General features: G+C 42.4%; 1 protein-coding gene and 1 long non-coding RNA gene across 5 annotated transcripts in view; one reads left to right on the top strand and one right to left on the bottom strand.

Annotated features, from left to right (window-relative positions):
- Positions 1-347: 347 nt before the first annotated feature.
- On the bottom strand, positions 348-25039 carry LOC141489015 (uncharacterized). Of its 3 annotated transcripts, none has more exons than XR_012468880.1 (5): positions 24051-25039; positions 12419-12536; positions 3395-4020; positions 2734-2947; positions 348-1984 (listed from the first exon to the last, which is right to left on the bottom strand). It is a non-coding gene; the product is annotated as an uncharacterized LOC141489015 (long non-coding RNA). The 3 variants fall into 3 exon arrangements; XR_012468879.1 differs by having other exon boundaries at positions 352-1984; positions 2734-3551; positions 3876-4020; XR_012468878.1 differs by having other exon boundaries at positions 351-1984; positions 2734-4020.
- VPS8 (VPS8 subunit of CORVET complex) overlaps positions 24562-25124 on the top strand; it is a 180122-nt gene continuing 179559 nt past the window's right edge. Inside the window, exon 1 of one of the 2 annotated variants that reach the window (XM_074189594.1) lies at positions 24562-24676. The gene's annotated coding sequence lies outside the window, so the exon portion shown is untranslated. The remainder of the gene's footprint in view (positions 24677-25124) is intronic. The other variant, XM_074189588.1, reaches the window with a different exon arrangement.

Genomic DNA, 25124 nt, shown 5'->3' with positions numbered 1-25124 from the left:
GGGATCCAAGGACAGAAAGACATGTAGTAAGAAGGCTGTCTAACTGGTGACCCAAGACTGAGGGACAGGGAAAGAGCATATTAGCTGATCTCTGGGGAAGCTGAGAACAGCCAGGTCAGGTGCTCTCAGTCTTGAGTCCACTCTGGGGGGCTGGGGGAGGGGACAGAAGGAGCCATTCAGTTTCAATTCATTCAGGGTTTTGGTGACTTGGAGAATCCCAGAGTTATTACACATGATTTCCCTAGACCCATTCTATATTCTAAGTAAACCAACTATAATTCTGTTCATCCTTTAGGACCTTCTGGGCCATGACTTTCCCTGGAACATGGTTCCTCCTCACCTCCATTTTAGGGGTCCCTCAGCTCACATGGAACATCCTAGCTTTGGCCTTTTTGCTCCTACCCTCCCACCAGTGCCACCTCTGTAATGACTTCTAATTTGCTCTCTATATAGTTTGTATTTATTATTTGTGCATATGTTTTCTCCTCCAATAGGATGTAAGCTTCTTGAGGGCAGGGATTATTATGTTTATGCTGATTGCTAGACAAATGTGAACAACCTTTATTTCTTCCAAATAGAATCAGGCTTGAGCAGGGGACAAGGGGGCAACGTCCTTGATTATTTTATAGGAAATGTAAGGACAGCTAGGTGACACAGTGGATAGAGAATCTGGCCTGGGGTCAAGAAGACCTGAGTTCAAGTTTAGACTCAGATACTTTGTAGCTGTGTGACCCTGGGCAAGTCACTTGACCTTGTTTGCCATCTTTTCTTCTTCTGTAAATTGAACTGGAGAAGACAATGGTGAAGCACTCCAGTATCTTTGCCAAGAAAACCCCAAAATGGGGTCATGAAGAACAGGACATGAAAGAAACAATTGAACTACAACAAAGATATGTAATATGTTGGTTCCCTTTGTAATCCCTTCTATTTTTACTCTGAGCATGTAAAGACAGATTTAAGAGAAAGGATCTCTCATAAACTTGCAAATAGATGAATGTTGAAAACTACCTTTGCATGTAATTGGAAAAATAAAATAAACAGAGAGAGAGACAGACAGACAGAGAGAGAGAGAGAGAGAGAGAGAGAGAGAGAGAGAGAGAGAGAATCTAGAGATTTCACCAGTTGTCCATGGAGCCCATGCTATACATAAATGCTAAAAACTTCAGGACCAGAGGGATTGCCATATAGAAGGATTTCCCTAAAGGAAAATAGCAGGGACAGAAGCCATAGTCTACCTCAAAAGTGCATAGTCTGGAATTTCTGAGATTGACAGTATCAGAGATGATTAGAACAGAATTCCACAGTGGACACCATCAGTCACCTTGTAGATAGGATGGAAAGTACCCAAGGCTCAGACCCAACACTATCTGCTCCACCTGCTTAGGGTGATCCATCAGGGAAAGGTGAATCATCATCTAGAGGGCAGGAAAAGAGGCTCTCCAGGGTCAATGAAGACAGTGGAAATGGAAAATCCCTCTTTGCAGCCTCAGCAGTGCTAAAAGGTGGAGCACAGGAAAGGATGCAGGCCATCTTGATTAGGTGCTTACCACCACCCCATGAAAATAGGTTCGTCCCTTGGAGATAGGATGTTCTAGATGAGGATGAGGTCAATCAGTCAGTGAAGCATTTATTATTTATTTACTAAACTTTGTACATGTAAAGAAAGGAATCAAAAAACCCCAACAAGCAACACCCAGTCCCTACTTTCAAGGAGATCATAGTCTAATGGGGAAGAAGACAACAGGTAAACAACTCAGTATAAATAAGCTATATATGAGATAAACAGAGATAACCAACAGAGGAAAGATCCTGGCACGAGGAAGGATCAGGCAAAGCTTCCTCTTGGAGGTGGGCCTTGAAGGTAGAAGCCAGGGAAGTGTGAGTGACCCACTAGTGGGTTGGCCATCCATCCCATGGGTCAGGTCAGCATGGAATCCAGAGAGCCTGATCTGGAAGGACTCAAGAATCCTCTGGTCTGCCCCTCCTTTTAGCACAAGGATAAAATGAGATAAGATTTGTAAAGACTTTGCAAAAGTTAAAAGTGCAATATGAATGCTAATTGTTGTTACTGTTTTTGAGGAGACCTCGATAGATCTCCAGATAATACTACTACTAATAACTGCTAACATTTATATGGAATTGCTTTGCAGTTCCCTCCCGACTGAATGGTAGATTCTATTATGATCCCCATTTTCCAAATGAGGAAACTGAGGCTCATGGAAGTAAAGTAACCTACCCCCCACCAAGGTCACACATATGAGAAGTCCCTGAGGTTATATTCCTCTTTGGTCTTGGGATCATATGCTGCCAGGCCATTGGGGCAGAAGTGGAGCACTGCTCATGGAGGATGTCTAGGGGTAGGCAGTGAGTGGCACAGGAGGACTCCATGTGAGACAGACTCTCCCTTTCTCCTTCCCCTAGGCACTGGTATTGTACCCAATTTTTATCCAGGCCAACAGGTAGGGCTGACAATGTAGTGTGGAGGAGAGCCTGGCAGGGCCACTGACCTGATTATTTTTTTCTTAGGGCATCTGTCCACAGAGAGTTCTGACCAAGCACTAACTTAATCTCCCTGTTAAATTTCAATATAACTCTGATTCTTTGTAACCTGTTTTTTTATTTTATTTAAAAACATCCTTTTGAGAAGGGACTAGACTTCAACAGGTCACTGAAGAGAATCATGTCACACAAAAAAGGAAGAAACCTGCCTAGTATAGATAGAAAAGCACTTACTCTGGGACCTGAGTTCAAAAACTGATCGCTTATGTGATCTTGGAGGAGTCACTTCACTTCCAGGGCCTTGGTTTTCTTGTCTGTAAAATGAAGGAGTTGGACGTGCTATCCATTAAGGTCTCTTGCAGCTGTGAATCTTGGGAGCTTCTGCTCACAAGGTCCCCTAGCTCTTAGTAATGGAGCAGGCACTCTGCTCTAGGCCTGGCAGGGAAGTCTGGGGAGAGGGAGGGGGAGAGGAAGGAGAACATCTCTGTCAGCAGTGGGCATTGATTCCTACAGGGCTTGGGAGGATCCGAGGACTTTTCCCAAATCTCACACAATATGTGGGATTATACAAAACCAGCCAAAGAGGCCATCCCACCCCAGGGAGTTGGTTGTATTCTGGTTACAGGCTTCCCATGCCTTCCCATTCAGACCCATTGGGTTTGGCCTCTCCAATCACAGGGCTCCTAGCCATGGATTGTTCCCACAACCACGGGGAAGTCATGGGGTTTGCAGAGGGATGTTGGCTTTCACTGGAAACCAAGACCACTGAATGTTCAGAAGCTTCAAATTTGAGATCTCCAATGGTTAGCAAGCTCACATAGAAACTCCAAGGTGAAGGGATCTGATCAAAGTTTAACAAAATAAGAATCTCCCCCGAAAAAGCCCCACAACATACTCAACCAATGATCATCCAGCCAGTGCTCAAAGAGAAAGGCAGTGGCCCAGTGGAAAGAGTTATTAGCTTTGAAGTCAGAAGATATGAGTAGAAATCTTTCTTCTCACAATGATGATCTGCTACAAACCAATCAACATCCTTGGGTCCTGATTTCCTCCTACATAAGATAAGGAATTTAGCTGAACTCTCTCTTTTGAAAGATTTTGATAACTGTATTTCAACATAATCATATTGACTATAGTACTGTTTTGTGGTTTTAAAGAAGGGATCCCTGGATTTTCCGAGAGGTCTCCAGGACCCATAAGACAGGTGCAGAGCCCCTAGACTAGATGAGCTCTGAGGGCCTTTTCAGCTTTAAATCAAGGATCTAGGAAGACTCTAAATCTATAGAGAGTCATCCCTGTACCCCCAGAGGTGGTCCATTCCATTTAGGAAGATGGTTCTGATATCAGACCTAAATCAAACCCAGGCCTCCTTTCACCTCTAGCTTCTGATGATCCCCTCTGCAACCACACAGTCCAAGTCAGATCCCAATGTTCCTGAGTCTCCTCTTCTCCTTCCATCAGGCTCCTGTAGCATGAACTGTTGACCCTTCTTGGGATTCAGGATCAGGTAGGCGGGTTGACCTGGAGAAGGAGAGAGGAGACCTACCATGAACTATTGGCCCAGCACAAACAGTCTGGGTCTTAGATAGCCCTATATTAGTTAAATGATGCCTTGGATCCTATAATTTCTCTTTTAGAGACAAAATTCTTCTAGGACAATGGCATACCTGCTGTGCCCTCTGTCTGCACCTTTGCCTGGGGCCCCTCCCTAGCCTATCCTAGAGGCTAGGTGTTGGGTGGGTCAGAATTCTCTCCAAACCATAGCTTGCAAGCGCCCACCAATCTATTTATTTTTTACTAGTCACCCAGAGGACATGCTTATTTCAAAGCAAAGGCATTTAATGGAAAAAACACAGTAATAAAAGAAACCACAGAATATTTCCCATCATACATCTTAAGCTTACTCTCTCACAAATAGACACATCTTAAACTCTCACAAATATACACATTCTTAATGGGAGCTACCTAGATTTTAAACAATGGGACAAATATATTTCGAGTCCTCAAGGATTCATGACTTTTTTTTGGATATAGGTAAATCCTCCACCATCCTGGGTGACAGCCCCTAGACAGTGTTAGAGTTAATCTTCAAGAGTTATTGTGATTAAAAATTCATCAGCCTGCACCCAGTCTGGTGATGAGACTCTTGGATTTAACAAGACTGGTCCTCAGTTGACAGATACACAGAAACATGCTGCTTGGCCCATATTCAAAACTTTTCCAGCTTGGTGAGAGCTGACAAATCTTATATTCCACTGACTAGTCTATGAGATCCTAGGGAAAATAGACCCCAAAGAGGACAAAGTTAGAAAGAAAGATCTCATCTATAGCTATATACAAGTCATAACAATAAATATTATCCAAAACAAAATTCTTTGTGGTTATATCAAAAAAAATGAAAGAGACAGAGAGGAAGGAAGATAGGAAAAAGAGAAAGAAAGGAAAAAATGGGGCAGCTAGGTGATAGAGCACTGGTGCTGCAGTCAGGAGGACCTGAGTTCAAATCCAGTCTCAGACACTTCATAATTACCTCAATGTGTGGCCTTGAGTGAGTCACTTAATCCCATTACCTTGCAAAAACTTAAAAAAAAAAAGAATGAAGGACAAGCATAGAGTGGGAATGAGGGGGGAAATGTAGTAAATAACAATGATGTAATAATAAGGTACATTTTACAGTGCCTTCAGGTTTGCAAAGCAGTCTACAATCATTAACTCATTTGATGTATGGAAATAACTGTTATATAAAAGGTAAAAGGTATCAGTAAACATTGAGTTTGTTGGTTGGAAATCCTAGAGTCACCTTCATGCTTGAAGAAGCATTTAACAGGGCTACTGAAAAACATCACAACCTCAGGTCAATTATTGGTTCCATTAGCAATTCATTTTCTCTACTCTCTCTCCATCAGGCCCAGAATACTGCTGGGGTGGGGGATGGGGAAGAGGAGGAGGCTGGACCTGAGATTTCCTTGGTGTAGGAGAACTCCCATGATGAGAAATCCCCTCTTCAGCTGCCATTGGTCATCAGTTTTGCAGTTTGAAATCTTACAGTTAATCTTAGGGCCTGGGTCTTCTTGACTCCGAGGCCCCATTGGACTACCTGGCTTCCCCTGAAAATTCTGTTCAACCAGTTTTATTTTTCAAAATAACAGTAGTAAGGGGCATCTAGGTGGAGCAGTAGATAGAGCACTAGCCCTGGAGTCAGGAGGACCTGAGTTCAAATCCAGCCTGAGACACTTAATAATTACCTAGCTGTGTGTCCTTGGGCAAGTCACTTAACCCCACTGCCTTGCAAAAAAAAAAACCCAAACCTAACAGTAGTTGATGTCTACAGGACTCTCTCTATGGATATGATTCCATTTCAGCTTTGAAGGTAGGTGATAGAGAATTGGTATCTTCATTTTAGATGGGGAAACTGGGCGGGAATGATTTATCAAGGGACATATAGCTAGCAGGAATCAGAGTTTCTGTTTCCTTGTCTAGACATTCTCTCCAATCCTTTTATTCTATCCAGGCCTCAGTTTCTTCATTTGTGAAGTAAAAAATTGATGACCTCTTGATGACTTTTGATTTCTCCTCCAACTTGGACTGTATTACTCTACTATCTCATGAAAAGGAAAATCCAAAAGTCAGGAATCAGATCAGTGTCAGGAAAGCTGGGCAGGGAAGAGTCACTGATGGGATCAGTGATGGCAGCAGTTTATAGACATTTAGATGTGGTACACCTGGGTATCAGCCCCCCACCCAGAGAGTCTTAAATGACAGCCACCTGTAGGAGCCACACTCTTGACTCAGCTCTAGAGAAACAAACAAGAGAAGAGTAAAAAAGATGAATGAAAGTAGAAGAGTCAACGTGACTCTCTAGAGGTCCTGGGTTGTGGGTTTCTGTGTCTTTCTCCAACCCAGGGGCAGAGGATCAGAGATTTAGAGCTGGGAGGGACCACTGAGTCCACTCCCCTCATTTTACAAATGAGAAAACTGAGACTGAGAGACTTGCCCCAAAGTCACCCAGCTTAAGGGTTTTGACACAAGATTTGAATCTTCCCAACTTCAAACCAGGCCTTGTTAAAACCTAAGGCTTGGCTAGCCTGTTTGTTTGGCCAATGAAGCAGTTCCTTCTTGAGACAGAGGTCTGCTCCTCTTGAAGAGACCACAAGCTACAACATTTCTTGTCCACATATTAAAGTCTCCTCATACTTGACTCCGTTCTTTGATGGTGTCAGCTGAGCTGGGGAGACGAGGAGAGGGATCATATGTCACCTCTCCTTACAGGAAGTAAGGCAGTGTTGAAGAAGTGGGCACTGATGGAAGTCAACAGAAACCAGGATCAGGATCAAGGGGAGCTGTGAAGTCAGGTATTCCATGCATCAGCCTTTCTGGCTGTTGGAATCCTGGAGAATGTTAATGGGGGACCAGAGTGGGAAGGAGAAGGGTAAAATGGGGGCTATTATCATCTAGTTGTCTGAAGCAGGTCCCAGGGGTTGGGAGGAGATGGAAAGGGCAGAGATATAGAAGGCTTGATCTCGTAGACAGTTTTTGCTTGAAGAGAAGTGGAAAGATGGTGGCCAAGGAACATGAGGGAAATAAAGGCAGGAAGGAAGAAAAGGTCAAACCTCTCTCTTCTTCCATTGATTTGAAGTTTGGGACAAAGATGAAGTCTCCATAGGAGAAGGCAATAGGAAAAGATCTACGGTCAGGTTAAGAAGAGGAGAGACAAAGAAAAAAGTGAAGAGAAGATGAAGAAAAATCTGTCCGCAACGGATGCAGTAGCCCCACAGTATATAATGGGTGTTCCTAAGAGGTCAGAAGCCAGGTTCTGATGAATTTGATCTGTATATAGGGGATGACTGCAGATCTGGACCCTGAAGAGACCCTAGAGGGCATCCATTTCATCTCTAACAAATGAGTAAGTTAATGGCCAAAGAATTCATAGAATTATAGTTCTAAAGCTGGAGGGGCCCTCTGTGATCATCCAGTGCAATCCTCTCATCTTATTTGAATTGCCCAGTATCATCCAGGCAGGAAAAACCAGAGGTAGTCCTCTGACTTCATGTCCAGCACACTTTCTCATATTACAATGCCAATGAGTTGGGCATTTTCAGTTGAACTGAAATGATCCTACTCATGGGGGGTCCTCACCTGAGCAACATTATCACAAGAGTTAGCTTGCCTAGTAGTAGCTACATTGATTTTTCTTCTGACAGCAGGAACAACCAGCAGCCTCATGGGGACCCCCCCCTTCCAAGGTTGGACCATCTAAACCTTCCAATGATGATTTTGTTTTCATCTGGGCAGAGTCTGACTTCAGGATGTGAATTGGGGGAGCCAACCTTAGCATGGATGGCTTCCTCAGCCAGATGGGGGTCCCATCTTTGAATCTCCAACAGCAGAGAAAGAGAGGCTGGTGACAATCAAAACATTCAAGATGACCATGAGTGCTCCTGGGACTGTCTGGTGTAGGAAGGAGGCCACACAAAGTTTTCTATAAACCTCTCCTCATAAAAAAATAGTGGCTTAGGCACTTAGGAGTTAATGTGATATACAAATAAACGAAGATTAATCCTCAACAGTACTTAATGCAGCTTAAAATGTGATAAATTATTCACATCTCCCAGTCTAATAAGTAGGCAATAGACCTCTTGAGCTATGGTTTATACCTAGGCCCCTCCTCTTAGTTAATCATCTTGAGAACACCTGACTTAAATAAGTGCCTCCTTCTCCGCCCCCCTCCTCCAGGTCCCGAACTAAATTAGATCATGCATTCATTTCATGGGATCCTGACATTTACGGGAGTCTCACATTAAAATAAATATGTTATGAAATGTAAATGAATAGATCTCTAACAGCGAACTGAACTCTAAGCCATTAAAAAGCTAAGAATGGTTCAGGAGAAGAAAACATACCTCCCTCAGGGCAGAGAGGAGGGGATTTCCCAGGGCAGAATGTTATACCTATTGTCAGACCTTGGACACTATATTGGGGGTTATTGGGGAACTGTCTTCCTCTGTTCCAAGGGAGGGCTCAATTGAGAAAAGGGATGCCATTTCCAAATATGATTGCGATATAAGACAGCAACATGACTTGTTTTTTATAAAGCAATAGATATAAACAAGTAGATGGATGTACAATTAAGTAGATGGATAGAGAAATGGATGGATAGATAAATAATAAACAGATAAGTAGATGAATGGATAGATAGATGGATAGAGAAATAGTAAATGGATAGATAAGTGATAAACATAAATAAGGTGATGGATGGATGATAGATAAGTAAATTGATAGATGGGTAGGTAGAGAAACAAGTAGATGGATGAATAGCTAAGTGATAAACATTTACAAAGGAGATGATGGATAGATAGATGGACAGGTAGATAAATAGATGGATAGATAGGTAAAGTGATAGAAAAGTAGATGGATATATATGTAAGCAAATAAACAGATACAGATTAAGTATATGAAAGAGAGAGAGAGAGCACCATTATACAGGGAATAACCTCTGACTTGGGGACTTAGATTCAACTTTGCCTGTCTGCCTCATTTCTGTCTCCTAGCTTCCTTCTAGTCCCGTCTAAAATCAACCTTCAAGAGATTTTTTTCTCAGTCCCCCTAAATCTCTCTGAGATTATCTCCAAAGATTCTCTCCTGTAGCTTATTTGTACAGTTGTTTGCATGCCACCTCCCCTTTATACTGTGAGTTCCTTGAGGGCAGGGACTGTCTTTTGCCTTTCTTTGTATCTTCAGTGCTAAGCACAGTGCACAGGTACAACTTAGGTGCTTGCTGCCAATGTGGTCTTGGGCATGTTCTTTGACTTTCCCAAGTCTCAGTTTCCTCTTCTGTAAAAAGAGGGAGTTGGACAAGATGGCCTCTGAGGGCCCTTCCAAGTTTAGATTTAGAATCTTCTGACCCCTGTAACATATAACAAAAGAGCCCCATGGCTAGACAGAGGTTGTTGGCATCTCAATCCCTATTTCCTAAGATTGCCCCTTCTAAGTTCTAAGGGAAGAAACAGTTCTCTTCTAGGCAAAGTCCCAGGAGGCTCCTTTGCATTTGGGATAGCCCTCCCTATATTTACTTTGAGGTAATTCAATCTTCCTTGGAAGGCTGACCCCAGTGGCTCCCTTCCCTCCAAAGACTGGCTTCTGTTTGGGAAGGGGATTGGGTTTGAAGCTTCTGTGGGCTCTGCATCAGTGAGCTGCGGTGAATAGAGTTGCTTGTTTGTATTGAAAGGCTGATTAGCCATAAGGAATGTGCCTATTGACCCTGAGCAGGTCACTTTCCTTCTAAGAGTCTCAGTTTCCTCATTTGTATAATGAAGATAAGTATTTTCTCACAGGCCATTGGGAGGATCAAATGACTGTATGTTCAACCCACTGCAAATTAATTAATCAATCACCAAACATTTTTGCTCAGCACTGTTCATAAGTACAGGGATACAAAGACAAAAGAAAAATAAACTTTAAGACTTAACAGCTATAGAAATGCCAATTATTAATATTATTATCCTATTTTCATCATCTTTTTTTTCCAATGGGTTCTTTCTTCTTTTTTCCTCCTCTTCCTTCTCCTCCATCCTCCTCCTCCTCCTCCTTCTTCTCCTCCTCTTCCTCCTTCTTCCTCTTCCTTTTCTTCATTATTATTACCACTCTAGAAGCCCATAGTATGTAAAGTCAGAAAGTAACATGTCCCATATAGCCTTTGGCAAGTCCCTTAACCTTCTCTGGAATTGAGAATCTTCATCCATAAAATAAGGAAATTCTAAATGGAAAAAACTGAAGCCCAGGGAGTGAGTTATCTAAAGTCCCACAGGAGGTAAATGGTTCTGTGCTACCTCTGGGTACCAGGAGCAGGGGAAGTTGGTAGGCACCTTAGAGAGGATCTAATCCAAATCCCTCATTTTGCATATGAGTAAACTAAGACTTGGGTAGTGAGGTGATGAAATGAATAGGATAAAGAAAGATAAGGAAATAAAGATAAGGAAAATGAATAGAGTGCCTGGCCTGGGTCAGGAAGATTGGAGTTCAAAGGTGACTTCATGCAATCACTTAACCCTTTTTGACTAGTTTATTCATCTGTATAATAAACCAGAGAAGAAAACAGCAAACCATGCCAATATCTTTGCCAAGAAAATCCCAAATGGGATCTCCAGGAATCAAACATGACTGAAAAACAACTGAACTATATCAGAATTAGGGACAAAGAAGGGGAAAGAGACTATACAATGCAGAGGATGAATATTCAAGATAGGGAGAATGGACCAAAAGAGAAGACTAGAGAAGAAACAACAGAGGGTCACACTGAGATCAGTGCCACACTGGGGGATGAGAACTTTTTAGAATCAGATAATCTCAGATCTGGTGAGAACCTCAGAGGACGCAAAGTCTAACCCAGGCCCTTACAACCTTTGGGCAAGTGGCCATCCAGTCTCTGCTTGAAAACCTCCAACAATAAGGAACTCACTACCTCCCAAGGAAGCCAGCCTATCCTTGGACATTCCTCCTAGACATCTCACCTCAATTGTCTTTTATCATTTGTTACTTTGGTGATTTGAACAAATAACCCTCTCTGGGCCTCATTTGTTAAAATTAAGGGTTTGACTAAATGACCTCTGAAGAGGTCCCTTCCAAAATCAACCAACCTCAAAACATTTATTAAATACCTGCCATATATAAGACACTGTGTTAGGTGCTAGGGATATATTCAATAGTATGTAAGCTCTTTAGAGGCAATTTCATTTTTTCCCTGTACCCTCAGCATTTTCCACAAAGTCTGTTACACCATAGGGTGTTTAATAAATACTTCTTGGTTTATTGAGTCATATATATACAAACACAAAAATCTGAAAACAATTTTTAAGTAGAGCAGTGGTACGACCTCATGCTCCCAAATAGCATTTGAGGCTCTCTTTCCTTCACCTACATCTTTTCTATATGAATAATTCTTCATTCCTTCCCTTCTTCTTTATTTCCTTCCCTCCCCCCCCCCCCTCTCTCCCCGCCTTAGGCTTTTATTTTTTGCATGGCAATGGGGTTAAGTGACTTGCCCAAGGTCACACAGCTAGGTGATTCTTAAGTGTCTGACATGGGATTTGAACTCCTGACTCCAAGGCTGGTGCTCTATTCACTGTGTCACCTAGCTTCACCCTGGAACAAACTATTCTTGTTGAAGCTCATGCAGTGACCAGTGACAGCAATAGTTAAGGAAGTCCAGAGTTTTTACTCTGAGATATCTACCAGCTATGTGGTCCTGGGCAAGTCACTTCAAGTGTTTGGAACCTGGTTTCTTCATTTATAAAACAGGTAGACTTGCTCTTGATAGTTTCTTAGGTCCAATTCTAAGTCTAGGATCTGTCCCATAAACCAGCCTTTTAAAATCTATCACAGCAAGAGGACTTATTTTCCTATCCCAGCTCTTTAACTGAATAGCTTTGGAGCTCTTTTCTGTGTCTCAGTTCCCTATCCATAAAACAAGGGGATTCAAACAAACCATTTCTGAATTTTCCCTTCTCCACTTTGAATTTTATAAATGTTCTTTTTGGGGGGTGGCTAGGTGGCGCAGTGGATAGAGCACTGGCCCTGGAGTCAGGAGGACCTGAGTTCAAATTCGGCCTCAGACAATAATTACCTAGCTGTGTGGCTCAGCAAGCCACTTTACCCCATTGCCTTGCAAAAACCTTTTAAAAAAAAAGAATAAATGTTCTTTTTGACTGAGTCAAAAATCTAAGTCAAGATGCCTGGCCTAGAATTTGGAGATTCATCCTCTTCCACTTTTTGCACACATTTCCCCATCTCCAGTCTGGAGAAACTCCCATTCTCCATGATTTTTCAAAGATCCCGAATGGTGGTTCAGCAATTACATCTACAAGAATGGAAGATAGTTAATGACCATATTCTCTCTATTTAGGGTCTCTCTATTTAGACTCACCAGCTGGAGGATCATTCATTCTTCTTGAGGGAGAAAGAAGAAACTAAATGAATGTCGAGTAGTACTGTTCTTTCATTCGACGGCAGCCAAGGATTTCTTCTTTGGTCATCCTCTTCCTCTAAAGGAAAAAAAGACTTTTTATTGGGAAGAAGAAAACTGGAGGGAGAGATGAGACCCCAGTAAACAGAGAGAGAGAGAGAGAGGGAACCTTCTCCCCCAAACTCAGTCAGAAATCTTGCCTATCCAAATATTAAGTCCAAACTCAGTTCCCTTCTGTGAATTTGTTTCTTCATTTATAAGATGAAGGGGCTCTACGGTTTTGTGTATGAAGTAGCCTACTGGCTTCTAGGTTCAGTTTTAATCCCAACTCACTGTTTTGGGGTTTTTTTAGGTTTTTGCAAGGCAAATGGGGTTAAGTGGCTTGCCTAAGGCCACACAGCTAGGTAATTATTAAGTGTCTGAGACCGTATTTGAACCCAGGTACTCCTGACTCCAGGGCCAGTGCTTTATCCACTGTGCCACCTAGCCACCCCCCAACTCACTTTTAACTGACTATACAATTAACTTTAACTGCCAGGGACTCAGTTTCCTTATCTACAACATTAGGTAGTTGGGCTAAATTTCTCTAAGAATATTTTTTGCAGGGGCGGCTAGGTGGTGCAGTGGATAGACCACCGGCCCTGGAGTCAGGAGTACCTGGGTTCAAATCCGACCTCAGACACTTAATAATTACCTAACTGTGTGGCCTTGGGCAAGCCACTTAATCCCATTTGCCTTCGGAAAAAAAAACCTAAAAAAAAAAGAATATTTTTTGCTCTTAAAAATTGTCTGATCCGATGATAAGTCTACATCACTTTCAAGTTGGAAGGGAACTTAAAGATCATTAAGACCAACCCCCTTGTTTTAAAGATAAGGAAACTGAGGCACAGAGACCTTAAGTGACTTAACTGGAATTACTGTAGTGTTTGAGGCAGTATTTGAACCCAAGTTTTCTTGTTTCTGAGGCCAACACTCTGACCCTTCTCAAACAGATGTGACTATTCCCTTCTTTGAACTGCTGGTGAATTTTGTTCCTTTCTTACAACCCATTTCCATACTGTTTTGTTACATTGTGTGCAAAGAATCATAAGTCCTACAGTTCTAGTCTTTTCTTCCCCCTTAAGACTGCTCCTTTTAAGGGACTGAGTCTTGTCTAGGTTCCCTCCTCCCACCCTCCCTCAGCCCCTCCCTAGAGTGCTTACTGAGCACAATGCCTTCTTCTGTAAATGTTTTTTGAATGAATTGAATGCCAATATGCTTTAGTAACTTTCCATTCAACAGATTGGGTGCTTCATTTGTTCTACTGGCCATGGGGGTAGGGAGGATAGGCTTATTCTATTGTATTTTTGCCAACTCTCAGTCTGTCCATGAGCTTTCTACCTTGGCTACATGGTCCATTTGAAAGAGGACAGATTCTGGATCTTACTGGGAGATAGGGAACTCCCAGAGGAGGAAACTCCATCCACTAAGACAGGCCAGCACCTTCTTCCAGAGAAGGCTGGAGCACTTGAGAGGTGAATAAGGTCACATAGCAAAGACTGATTATCACTCAGTTTCCTAGCTTTAAGGTCAGTTCTCTCTCAGTTGTACCTAGCTTCCTCTTTGAAAAAGAATAAACATGTTTGAATTTACAGATGAATCAGGAATAGTGGGAAAAGATCTGACCTGAGGGCTTAAAGATTCAATCCTCTCACTTCTCTGAAATTCAATTTCCTTCTTTGCCATTGAGACAAGCTGGAGTCTGAAGTCCTTATCAGCTCTGAAAATGTTTATTTTTTAAATTATTTATTTATTTTGAATTTTACATGTTTCCCCAATCTCACTTCCCTCCCCCCACCCCCCTTCAGAAGGCATTCTGTTAGTTTTTACATTGTTTCCATGGTATAAAATGTTTATTTTTTTTAAAAAGAGAATAACCAGAAACAACATCAATCAGGTGTGCAATTAAGATGTGCAAATGTTTAATAGAAGTGATCTTGGTCGGTGCTTTGGGTATCACTATGCCCAAAGTACAGAGGAGAAAACTGAGGTTCAAAGAAATGAAATGACTTGCCCAGGACCACCCAGTTAGCATTTGTCAGAGGCAGGATTTGAACCCAGATTCATTTTTCAATCTAGGGGTTAGTCTTAATGTATCTCTAAGGAAGAGAGTGAAGACTGAACTTTCCCTCTCCATCTCTGCCTACCCAAATCCCACTCATCCCTTAATGTTTAGCTTTAGGTTGCCACCTGGCTGGGAGGTGACTGGTTTATCCGCTGGCTTCCGGCACCATCTGGTGGCTTTAGGCAGTAATTCTCTGGCTCTCTAGTGACACCTAGTGGACACTAATAAAACTCTTTTTTACATTTGTCTCCTGTTAACATTTTAAACAAAATCAAATCAACAATCTTTTATTAAATATGTTCTAGGAAAGGTGAAACACAGTCCTTGCCCTCAGGGATCCCACAGTCTGTCTCATGTGCAAACCATTCTGGGAAAAGGAAAATGGCACATGGTAGATCAGTGTCTTGTTCAGGGTCATCTAGCTAGGACAGTGGATAGGGTGCCAGGTCTGGAGTCAGTTAGACATGAGTTCAAATTCAGCCTCAGACACTTACTTGCTGTTTGACCCTGGGTAAGTGAAAGAGAAAGAAATGGCAAACCACCACAGTGTCTTTGCTAAGAAAACCCTAACTGGAGTCAGGAAGAGTCAGACATGACTAAAACAAGTGAACAGTTAAAACATTCCAAAGAAGTAAAAGAAAAAAAGGACAGAAAATAACTATAGCAGCTCTTTTTGTGGTTGCAAAGAATTGGAAACTGAGGGGATATCCATCAACTGGAGAAGGGTTGAATAAGCTGTTACTGTGATGGAATACTACTGTAGTTGTAAGAAGTGATGAGCAGTTGGATTTTTAGAAAAAGTTGGGAAGATTTACATGAACTGATGCAAAGTGAAGTGAGTAGAACCAGGAAAACATTGTGCCTGCACAGTAATAGCAATACTATATATGATTGTTATTTGCCCTTCATTCTCAAAGAAGACAATGACTTAGCTACTCTGATCAAGACAATGATCCAAGAGAATTCCAAAAGACTCAAGATGAAAAATGCTAACCACCTTGGGTCTTGGATCATTGTCTTGATCAGAGTAGCTCAGTCTTTCACAGTCGAAAGCACCCCAAGGTCTCCCAGAGTCATCTCCAGTCTTCCTGATCCACATCTGCTCACTGGATCCAGCTATCTCCCAAGGAGAAAGTAAGACTCGTGACTTTGTATAGCATCCTCTCTCTTAAAATCGACTCACTTGAATGTCATTGTCTTGATGCATACTTTTTTTAAACTTTATCTTTTGTGGGGTTTGTTTTCTTTTGGTTTGTGTTTGCATTTGTGTTTTTGTTGTTTTACAACTGGGCTAATAGGAAATATATATGGCATGACCATCAGGTAGAATTGAAATTAAAATGCTTACTTCTCAAGGAGTGGGGAGGGGCCAGAGAGAGGGAGGGAATTAGAAACTTAAAATTTTTAAAAAGATTACTAAAAAGTTTTTACATGTAATTGGGAAATATTTATTGAAATAAATAAAAATAATTAAAAAACAAACCACTCTGTACAAACAAGCTATAGACAGGATAAATTGGAGAAAATCAACAGAGGCAAGACATTGGCTATGGGGTTTCTGGGAAAGACTTGCCAAAGGTGGGATTTTATCTGATACTAGAAAGAAGCCCAGAGGTAGAGGAGGAGGAGGAAGGTAAATTCCAGTTTGGGCATAAAAGAAAGCCAGTGAAAAAACACAATTGGGAAATAGTGCTTTGCTTGAGGAAGCATGTATATGTTACCTACTATGTGCTAATAAACACTTTGTAATTATCCCATTCGATCTCACCACAATCCTGAAAAGAAAACTTTATTATTATCCTTATCTTATGGTTGTGGAAACTGAGAGGAACAGAGGTTAAATGACTTGCTCAGGGTTACATAGCTAGTAAGAGTTTGAGGTTGGATTTGAACTCAGATTTTCCTGACTCCAGGTCCACTCAGTTGCCTGTAGGGGTAGACTCTACAAGACTTGGTAACAAATTGGATTTGAAGAATCAAGGATGAGGACTCAAAGGCTACAAGTCTGGTTAACTGGAAGCATGCACGGTCCTATCCTCAACAGAAAGATATAAGGAAGTTTTTTTAGAGGGAGCAATTCATTGGGGGAACATACTAGATCTATTTTGGGCGTGATGACTTTGAGATGCTTATGTGACATCCAGTTAAAATGATATAATAAACAATTGGTGACAAGCAACTGAAGCTCTGGATAGTGGTTACAGCTAGATCTCTACATCTGGGACTCAGCTGTGTAGAGCTCTGGGGAGATTGCAGAGAAAGAATAGGAGACAGAAAAGAAAAGTAGCCTCAGCCAAAAGGCCAGGAAAGCCATGATGATTTTGCAAAGGAGATTGAGAAGAATCTGTCAGACAGGTAGATGGAGGAGAATATCCCCAGTCAAACTGTGCCAGAACAAAAGATCTAGGAGGAGGAGGTGATAGATCAGTCTTATCAAAAGCTGTAGATGAATGAAAAAAGGTCTTTGTATTGAGCCATCAGAGTGACCTTGGAGAGAGAAACTCTAATGGCCAAGGACAGAACATTCAGAAACATTGGAGATGGAAATCAGGTTTCAGGGGTGTCAAGAGACTGCTTTTTCTAGGATTTTGACTGGGAAACAGAAGAGAGATACAGAATGCTAGATGGAGGGGATGGACAGCAGAAGCAAAACTTGGCTCCAGACTATCTGCCTTGGAATTCACGGTAGTAAAGGAGCCAGGCACAGGCTGAGCTACAGTAGAGATTTGGGTAAAAAACAAATTTCAAAAGGTTCTTAGGAACAACAAGCAGCATCCCATGGCCCAATATTCTATAAGAGAACTTGCCCCCCCAAATAAAAGTTCTCAAGAATTAAATTTTGAACTCAATTTTTAAAAAATTTCTTAAGTGACTTGCCCAAGGTCACACAGCTAGGCAATTATTAAATATCTGAGGCTAGATTTGAACTCGGGTCCTCCTGACTCCAAGGCTATTGCTCTATCCACTGTGCCACCCAGCTACCTATGTTTTAATGCTTAATTAATGCCTTTGACCTTTGTTGTATTGTTCAGTTGTTTTAACTCTTCAAGACCCTGTTGGGGGTTCTCTTGCAAAGATATTGGAGTGGTTTGCTATTTCCCTATCCAGCTTATTTTACAGATGAGGAAACTGAGGCAAACAGGGTGAGCACACAGCTAGTAAGTGTCTGAGGTTGGAGCTAGTCTTCCTGACTCCAGGCCCAACACTTTATCCATGGTTACCCAGTTGCTTTTGTCCTTTTCATCACAGTCATTGCGGGGTGGAGGGAGAAGGGGTCCAGAGAAGGAGAATGACACAAATATATTTCCTTCTCCCTAACTCTAGGTGCTACAAGTAAATGAAAGCATTCCATACAGTGACATCTGAAGTTGCATACAGCATTCAGTCCCAGTAGTCCCCCACTTTTCTGTTGAAAAGAAGTATGTTTTATTATCTCTTCTCTAGGACTTCACTGATTTTTTTATTTATTCACAGAAATCATAGTAGAGGCTCCATAAATACTTAATGGTGATGACAAACAGACTTTCCCCTTACCTCTACTCTGGTTCCTCTTGACCCAGCCTAGGGTTTTAAAATATTTAAGAATGATGCGCCGCTTATATTTCACATGTTTAGGGTCACCTTGGCTCCTAGTTTTGCCCCCACCTGGAGTTTCCCCCAGGAAAATCTCCAACTAGATAGCTTAGGCCTGTCCTCTACCTCTCATTCATTCCCCATTAAGATTCTTATCTCCTTTCCCATTCTGGGAGACTGGAAAGGAAACACGCTCATTTTATAATTGAGTATGTCTTTACTTCATGAAACATGCAGATCATAAAACACAGTAGTGAGACTCCCCAAGCAGCTCTGCAGCAGTCAGGGAGAGGGGCAGGCGTCCCCTGACCCCTTTATCTGAGGGGCACACAAGGCCTTGGGGAGGCTCACTACTGGCTTTAATGACCTGCCTATTTCACGCAGTAAAGATATTCTAAACTGGAATGTGAGTATGTTTTCTTTTGTCAGACCCACTGCTGATGGTATTTGCTTTTCCCAAAGGAACATTCCCTGAGTGTAAGCTGAAAAGATGGCAGGTAGAGAAGAGATATTATTGGTCAGCTTCCCTCCTCCTTTCTTGGTATCACTCCCTCCTCCAAACTCATAGTCACCGAGAAGTCATCGTTTCACCTCAGCCCTGACTAGGAAGCTACTGGGGTCAGGGTCAGGAGCCCCCAACAATTTTTCCCAGGGATCACTGCTCAGAAATGAGCAACTGTCTCAACTCCTTCTCCTAAGGGATTCTTTCAGACCTTTCTCTAGTGTCCTTCCCAGATCTAGCAGACACCCAAGAGAGGGACAGCAAACAACTTAGTACTGCTCCCCTCCTGGTAATCTGGTTCCCTCAAACTCTTATCTCTGCCTCCATTCTATTTATCAGTCTCCTATACAACACACCTATTAATTGCCCCCAATCCTCTCTTCAAAACTCTTTACTATATGGCTTTGAATGCCTCAACACTTAATTGGAGCTGAGCTCTCTAAAGTCATGAATGATCTCTTTTTTAAAAAGAAAATTTCCTTTTTTTTTTTTTGGCAGGGAAATAGGGATAAGTGACTTGCCCAAGGTCACACAGCTAGGTAATTATTAAGTGTCTGAGGCTGGATTTGAATTCAGATCCTCCTGACTCCGGGTCCAGTGCTCTTTCCACTAAGAATTTTTTTTAATTAAAGATCTCTTAATCACCCAATCTAAGGACCTTGAATTGACCCTCATCCAGTCTTTGCTGCTGCTGACCAAACTTCTCTGGATGCTTTCTCCTCAATGGGTTTCTATGACATCTTTTTGTTGTGGTTCAGTTATTTTCATGTTGTCTTACCCATTCAGATGTGAGTATATTCAAGACAGGCACCATGTTCCGGCTTTCTTTTCAGTCTCCAGAACTTTGTAACCATTATAGGCAGTGATAAATGTTTGTTGACTGACTTCTCAATTCCATGCCCTATCTGAGGATATATAACAAAGCTCTCCCTGAGTTCTCTTCTACACTCTCTCCATGATCTCATTGGCTCCCGTGGATTCAATTAGTATCTCCCTGTAGAAGATTCCCAAGTCTATGGATAAGACCCCAGTCTCTTCCTTGAGTGTAGTACTGCATCACCTCCTGGATGTAGCTAATTAGACATCTCCTAGGCCTTCTGAGCTCAACATGTTCACTATCTCTCCCTCCAAACCAAAATCTTTGCCCCCAAACCAAAGCTTCCTATTTCTATTTTTATTTCTTCTTTACTTCTAGTCCATCTATGTGCCCAATATGGGAATCATGCCCCATTCCTCACTCTCCAATTCAACTAATAGCCAAATTTTATTGGATTCTACTTTGCCACATCTCTTGAACTGTTGCCCTTGTTACCTCTCACTTGGCCTATTAAGGAAGAAAAAACAATCAATCCTGCATATGTCTCTTCTGTTGGAATGTAATGATCTTCTAATTGATGTACCTGCCTCTACTTTCTCTTCCCATTGTCCACCCAAAAGGATCTCCCTAAATATGGGTCATTCTAAATATAGATCATTTTCCTGTTCAATAAATTCCAATCATTCTCCTGTTGCCCCAGGACCAAATACATGTAGCTCTCCCTTTACAACTATGCTTTGACCTACTTTTCAAAAATATTTTTAAAAATCTATTTTGTTAGCTATTTTCCAATAATTACATGCATGCAAGTTTTTAAAATTGATTTTTAAAAATTTTGAGTCTGAAATTATCTCCCTCTCTCCTGTTCCTCCCCCATCCTTTGAGAAGGCAAGCAATATGATATCGATTATACACGTGAAGTCATGCAGATATATTTCTATAGCAGCCAAATTGCAAAAGAATCCATACTCAAGGAACTCCAAGAAAATTTTTTAAAAGTATGCTTCAATCTGCACTCAAGAGCTCATCCACTCTATCTCTGGAGGTGGATAAAACATTTTTCATCATTAGTCCTTTGAAACTGCCTTAGATCACCATCTTGATCAGAGTAGTTAAGTTGATCACTGTGACAATATTGCTATTACTGGCTACAGTGCTGCCCTGGCTCTGCTCCCTTAACTTTCCTTAAGTTCATGTAAGTCTTCCCATCAGCCTTACCTTTCTTACATTATTGTATATCATTTCTTTACCAGTTCATTTGGGTCTTGCCATGCTTTTTCTGAAACCTCTTCTTATACAACAATAGTATTCTATCACAATCATATGCCATATAGTTTCTGATAAGTGGGACATGCTTCAGTTATTTTATTTTGCTTTCCCCCTAATCAATAGCTATTCAGAGCAATTTTTCATATAACTATAGACAGCTTTGTTTTCTTCTTCTGAAACTACCAGTTCCTATCCTCTATCACTCCTGATTTCATCTTTAATCCTTTCTCTTTTCTATCTCCCAGATAGTTTGCTAAATCCCACTGACTGTGTATGTATCTATATCTAAACTATATCCTGCCCTCTGAACCAATTCCATTAAGAATAAGATTCAAGGGGCGGCTAGGTGGTGCAGTGGATAGAGCACTGGCCCAGGAGTCAGGAGGACCTGGGTTCAAATCCGGCCTCAGACACTTCATAATTACCTAGCTGTGTGGCCTTGGGCAAGCCACTTAACCCCATTGCCTTGCAAAAAAACCTAAAAAGAAAAAAGAATAAGATTCAGGCATAGCCCACCATTCTTTCCCTCATTTCCCTTACACTATAAAATTTTTTCCATGCATGCTTCTTTTATATGAGAAAATTTGCCCTGTTATATCTCTTCCTTCCCTCTTCTTTTTCATCCCTCGGAGATCATCCCAACATGATTGACTCTCACTCATGTCTTCTGTTTATGCAGACTCCTTCTAATTGCCCTCATAATGATAAAACTCTTAGGAGTTACATGTGTCATCTTCCCATATATGAATGTAAAATGTTTAATCTTATTGAGTCATCATTTTTATCATGTTTACCTTTTATGGTTTTATTGAATCTTGAGTCTGAATGTCAGATTTTCGATTTAGCTCTGGTCTTTTCATCACAAATATTTGGAAGTCCTCTATTCATTAAGTATCCATTTTTTCCCCTGAAGAATTATACTCAGCTTTTTCTTTTGTTTTGTTGCAAGGCAATGGGGTTAAGTGACTTGCCCAAGGGCACACAGCTAGGTAATTATTAATGTTTGAGGCCAGATTTGAACTTAGGTCCTCCTAACTCCAGGGTGCCACCTAGCAGCCCCATACTCAGTTTTGCTGGGTAGGTTAATTCCTGGTTGTAATTCCTAAGTCTTTTGCCCTCTGGAGTATCATATTCCAAGTCCTCTGATCCTTTAGCATGGAATACATTTTGTGTGATCTTGACTGTGGCTCCATGATATTTGAATTATTTCTTTTTGAGTGCTGGGAGTTTTTATTTGTGATCACTTTTGGGGGTTGTTAGTAGATTATTTCAATTTCTTTTTCTTTCTTTCTTTTTTTTCTTTTAGGTTTTTGCAAGGCAAATGGGGTTAAGTGGCTTGCCCAAAGCCACACAGCTAGGTAATTATTAAGTGTCTGAGACCGGATTTGAACCCAGGTACTCCTGACTCCAGGGCCGGTGCTTCATCCACTGCGCCACCTAGCCGCCCCTTGATTATTTCAATTTCTATTTTACTTTCTGAATTTAAGATATCATAGGTAATTTTCCTTGATAAGTTTTAGAAATATGAGGTCTAAACTATTTTATCATAGCTTTCAGATAGTCCAGTAATATTTCTTTGATCTACTTTTGCTCCATTGTTTTACCAATGATAGATTTCAATTTTTCTTCTATTTTTTCATTCTTTGACTCTTTTATTATTTCTTGAAGTCTCCTGAAGTCATTAATTTCCAGTTGCCCAATTCTAACTTTTAAGGAATCACAATAGTGAGCTGTTGTACCTCTTTTTCCATCTGGCCAATTCTGCCTCTTAAGGAGTTTTTTTTGGCAGTAAATTTTTGTCTCTCCCTTTCCCCACCACTCCTCATCCCTACTTTTTTTTTTAACCATTAGACTAATTCTGTTTTTAAGATGTTATTTTCTTCAGTATTTTTTGTACTTTTTTTTACTAAGCTTTTCACAATTTTTTTTTAACATCACTCTCATTTCTTTTGCCATTTCTCCTCTACCTCTTATCTCTTTCTTTAACTCAGGAATTCTTGTTGGATTTGGGTTCAACTAGCATTTGTCTTTGAAGTTTTGGTTATAAGATTTTCTTGTTGTTTTCTTCCTCTGAGCTTATGTCTTGGTCTTCCCTACCATTGTAGCAGCTTTCTAGAGTCAAGTTTTGTTTTTGTTGATGGTTCATTTTTCCAGTCTATTTCTTGACATCTAACTTCTGTGTTTAAAAAATATCTCTCTCAATTTGGGGTGAGGGGATATTACCCCATGCTTCAGGCTTCATCATGCTACTTTTTTTCAGAGCTTGGAGTCTGCAAGTTTTCAGTGCTTCTAAGGGTATATGATTCTGGGAAGTGTGGGGCCACTGCTCCTGACCTGTGCTCTGGTCTTTACCTTGGAAGGACCCCTGGTCTTCTGCAGTCATAAATACTAGTGTTGCTCTTGGCCCTGGAACTATAACCAGGTCCCTGCTCCCTTCTGTCTGATCGTGAGTGTTCCTTTCCTCCCTGTAACGGTGACCCAGAACAAGTCATGCTGCCAATGAGCATGAGCTGCACCCTGTTCAAGCAAAAGTCCCTCATCTCTTTCTAACCAGTTGTCCAACCCTTTTCTATCTCTAGGCTCAAAGATCTCCAAAGTGCTATTACTGCTGTTCTTGTGGCCACCTCCAAGGTCCATCCTTGTTGCTGCTGCCTCACCCTGGGCCTGAATCTATCCTGGTGTCCTAGAACTTTCCTCCAAGACCTCCTAAATTGTCTTTGACTGAAAAAAAAAATCTCCCTCTGACCTTTGGTTGGCCTTGCTGCTCTAAAACTTGATGTGAGGTATTATTTTAAAGTTGTTTGGAAGAGAATGTTGAGAGAGTTCAACAGGGTCCCTGCTTCTATTCCCTCATCTTGGCTCTGCCCCTCCTTGTATTGATTTTGTAATTCTTTTTCTCTCTACTTATATGTCTCTTTTGTTGGAATGTAAGCTTCCTCAAGGCAAGGATGGCTTCATCATTGTGTGCTCAACCCAGTTCCTGGCATAAGTAAAGGTATATAAGCTTCTGAGTGATTGATTGGTCTTTCTGTCAAACCGACCAGCCTATCTTTGTCAAAAAATCCCATTCAGGGGCGGCATAGTGGATAAAGCACCACCCTTGGAGTCAGGAGTACCCGGGTTCAAAGCCGGTGTCAGACACTTAATAATCACCTAGCTGTGTGGCCTTGGGCAAGCCACATTTGCCTTGCAAAAACCTAAAAAACAAAACAAAACAAAAAATCCCATTCAGCAGAACAATGACATTCCCCATCCTGTTAAGTTCTAGGCATTTGCCTCCGATCCTAGCCAGGTTCTGTCAATAGCAGGCTGAACCTGCTGGTTTTACCTGATGGATACGAGTTTGAAATCCAACTCATTCACTTATGACTGGTGCGACCTTGCTCCAGCTTTTCTGGCCTCGGTATTCTCCTCTGTAAGACGGGGCCGGGGTGCAGTGGACTGGCGGACTTCTGAGGTGGCTCCTAGATCTGGGTGTCTGTGATTCTGCTGTATAGAAGACGGTTCCGGAGCAGAGAGAACTTTGCCTTCCCTCCAGGGCTCCGTAAGGTCCCGGGTGACTTAACCTGGGGCTGGTGGGCCGCGGCTCCCCTCCGCCTTCGCCCCCGGTCCTAGGCCATCTGTGAGTGGAGGTGATCGCCCCTATACCTGGCTTGAGAAGCACCTTGATGCCAGCGGCTGACTGGAGTGCCTACACTTCCACCGTTAGAGATTCGTTTTACTTCAGAGTTGCTTCTCTACAAGTTTCCTTTCCCTCGCTCCGTTTCTGCCGTTATCGTGGAAGCGCAGATTAATTTGTGGGGTACCAGCCTTAGCCCGGAAGAGCGGGCGCAGGGTGACTGAAGAGGGTGCCCCCCGGGCTGCTGGAGAAGGGGCTCGAGGGGTGTGCCTCCAGGTGCCGGGTGCCAAGCTGGGGGTCCTTGAAGAGGGGCCGCGGGCCAAGGCCCCCGGAAGGTCAGTCAGTATGAGCCGATGCCAAGCTGCCCCCGGTGCCACGCCAGGCCGGGGCGGGGGTGCGGGGCTGAAGCTGTGCACCCCGGGTTCTGGAGTGGGACCCCGGGCCCGCCTCCCGGCCGAGCCCCTGCTGTCCGGGTGGGAGCCACCGCCACCCCCTGCCAGGCCCTGGGCCAGAGGGGGTGGGCTCGGGCCTTCTGCCCCCTGGCACCTCCGGAGGCTGAGGGCGGGAGGGGAGGCCACGTGCTCCCACGGCCACACACGCAGCCGCAGGAGACCACGGGCGCCCCGAGCCCCCGCGTGGCGTGGGTGCCCCGGCCTGGGCCTCGGGCCCTCGAGCTCGGGAAGGTCCGAGCAGGAACGAGGCTGCTGGCCCTTTAAATGGGGGCGTGGCTGAGTCGCTGAGGGGGAGGAGGGAGGAGAGCGGCGGAAAAGAAGGCGGAAGTGG

The sequence above is a fragment of the Macrotis lagotis genome, chromosome 5, assembly GCF_037893015.1.
Source record: "Macrotis lagotis isolate mMagLag1 chromosome 5, bilby.v1.9.chrom.fasta, whole genome shotgun sequence".
Lineage (NCBI taxonomy): Eukaryota > Metazoa > Chordata > Mammalia > Peramelemorphia > Peramelidae > Macrotis > Macrotis lagotis.
This window is presented reverse-complemented; position numbering and strand designations above follow the sequence as displayed.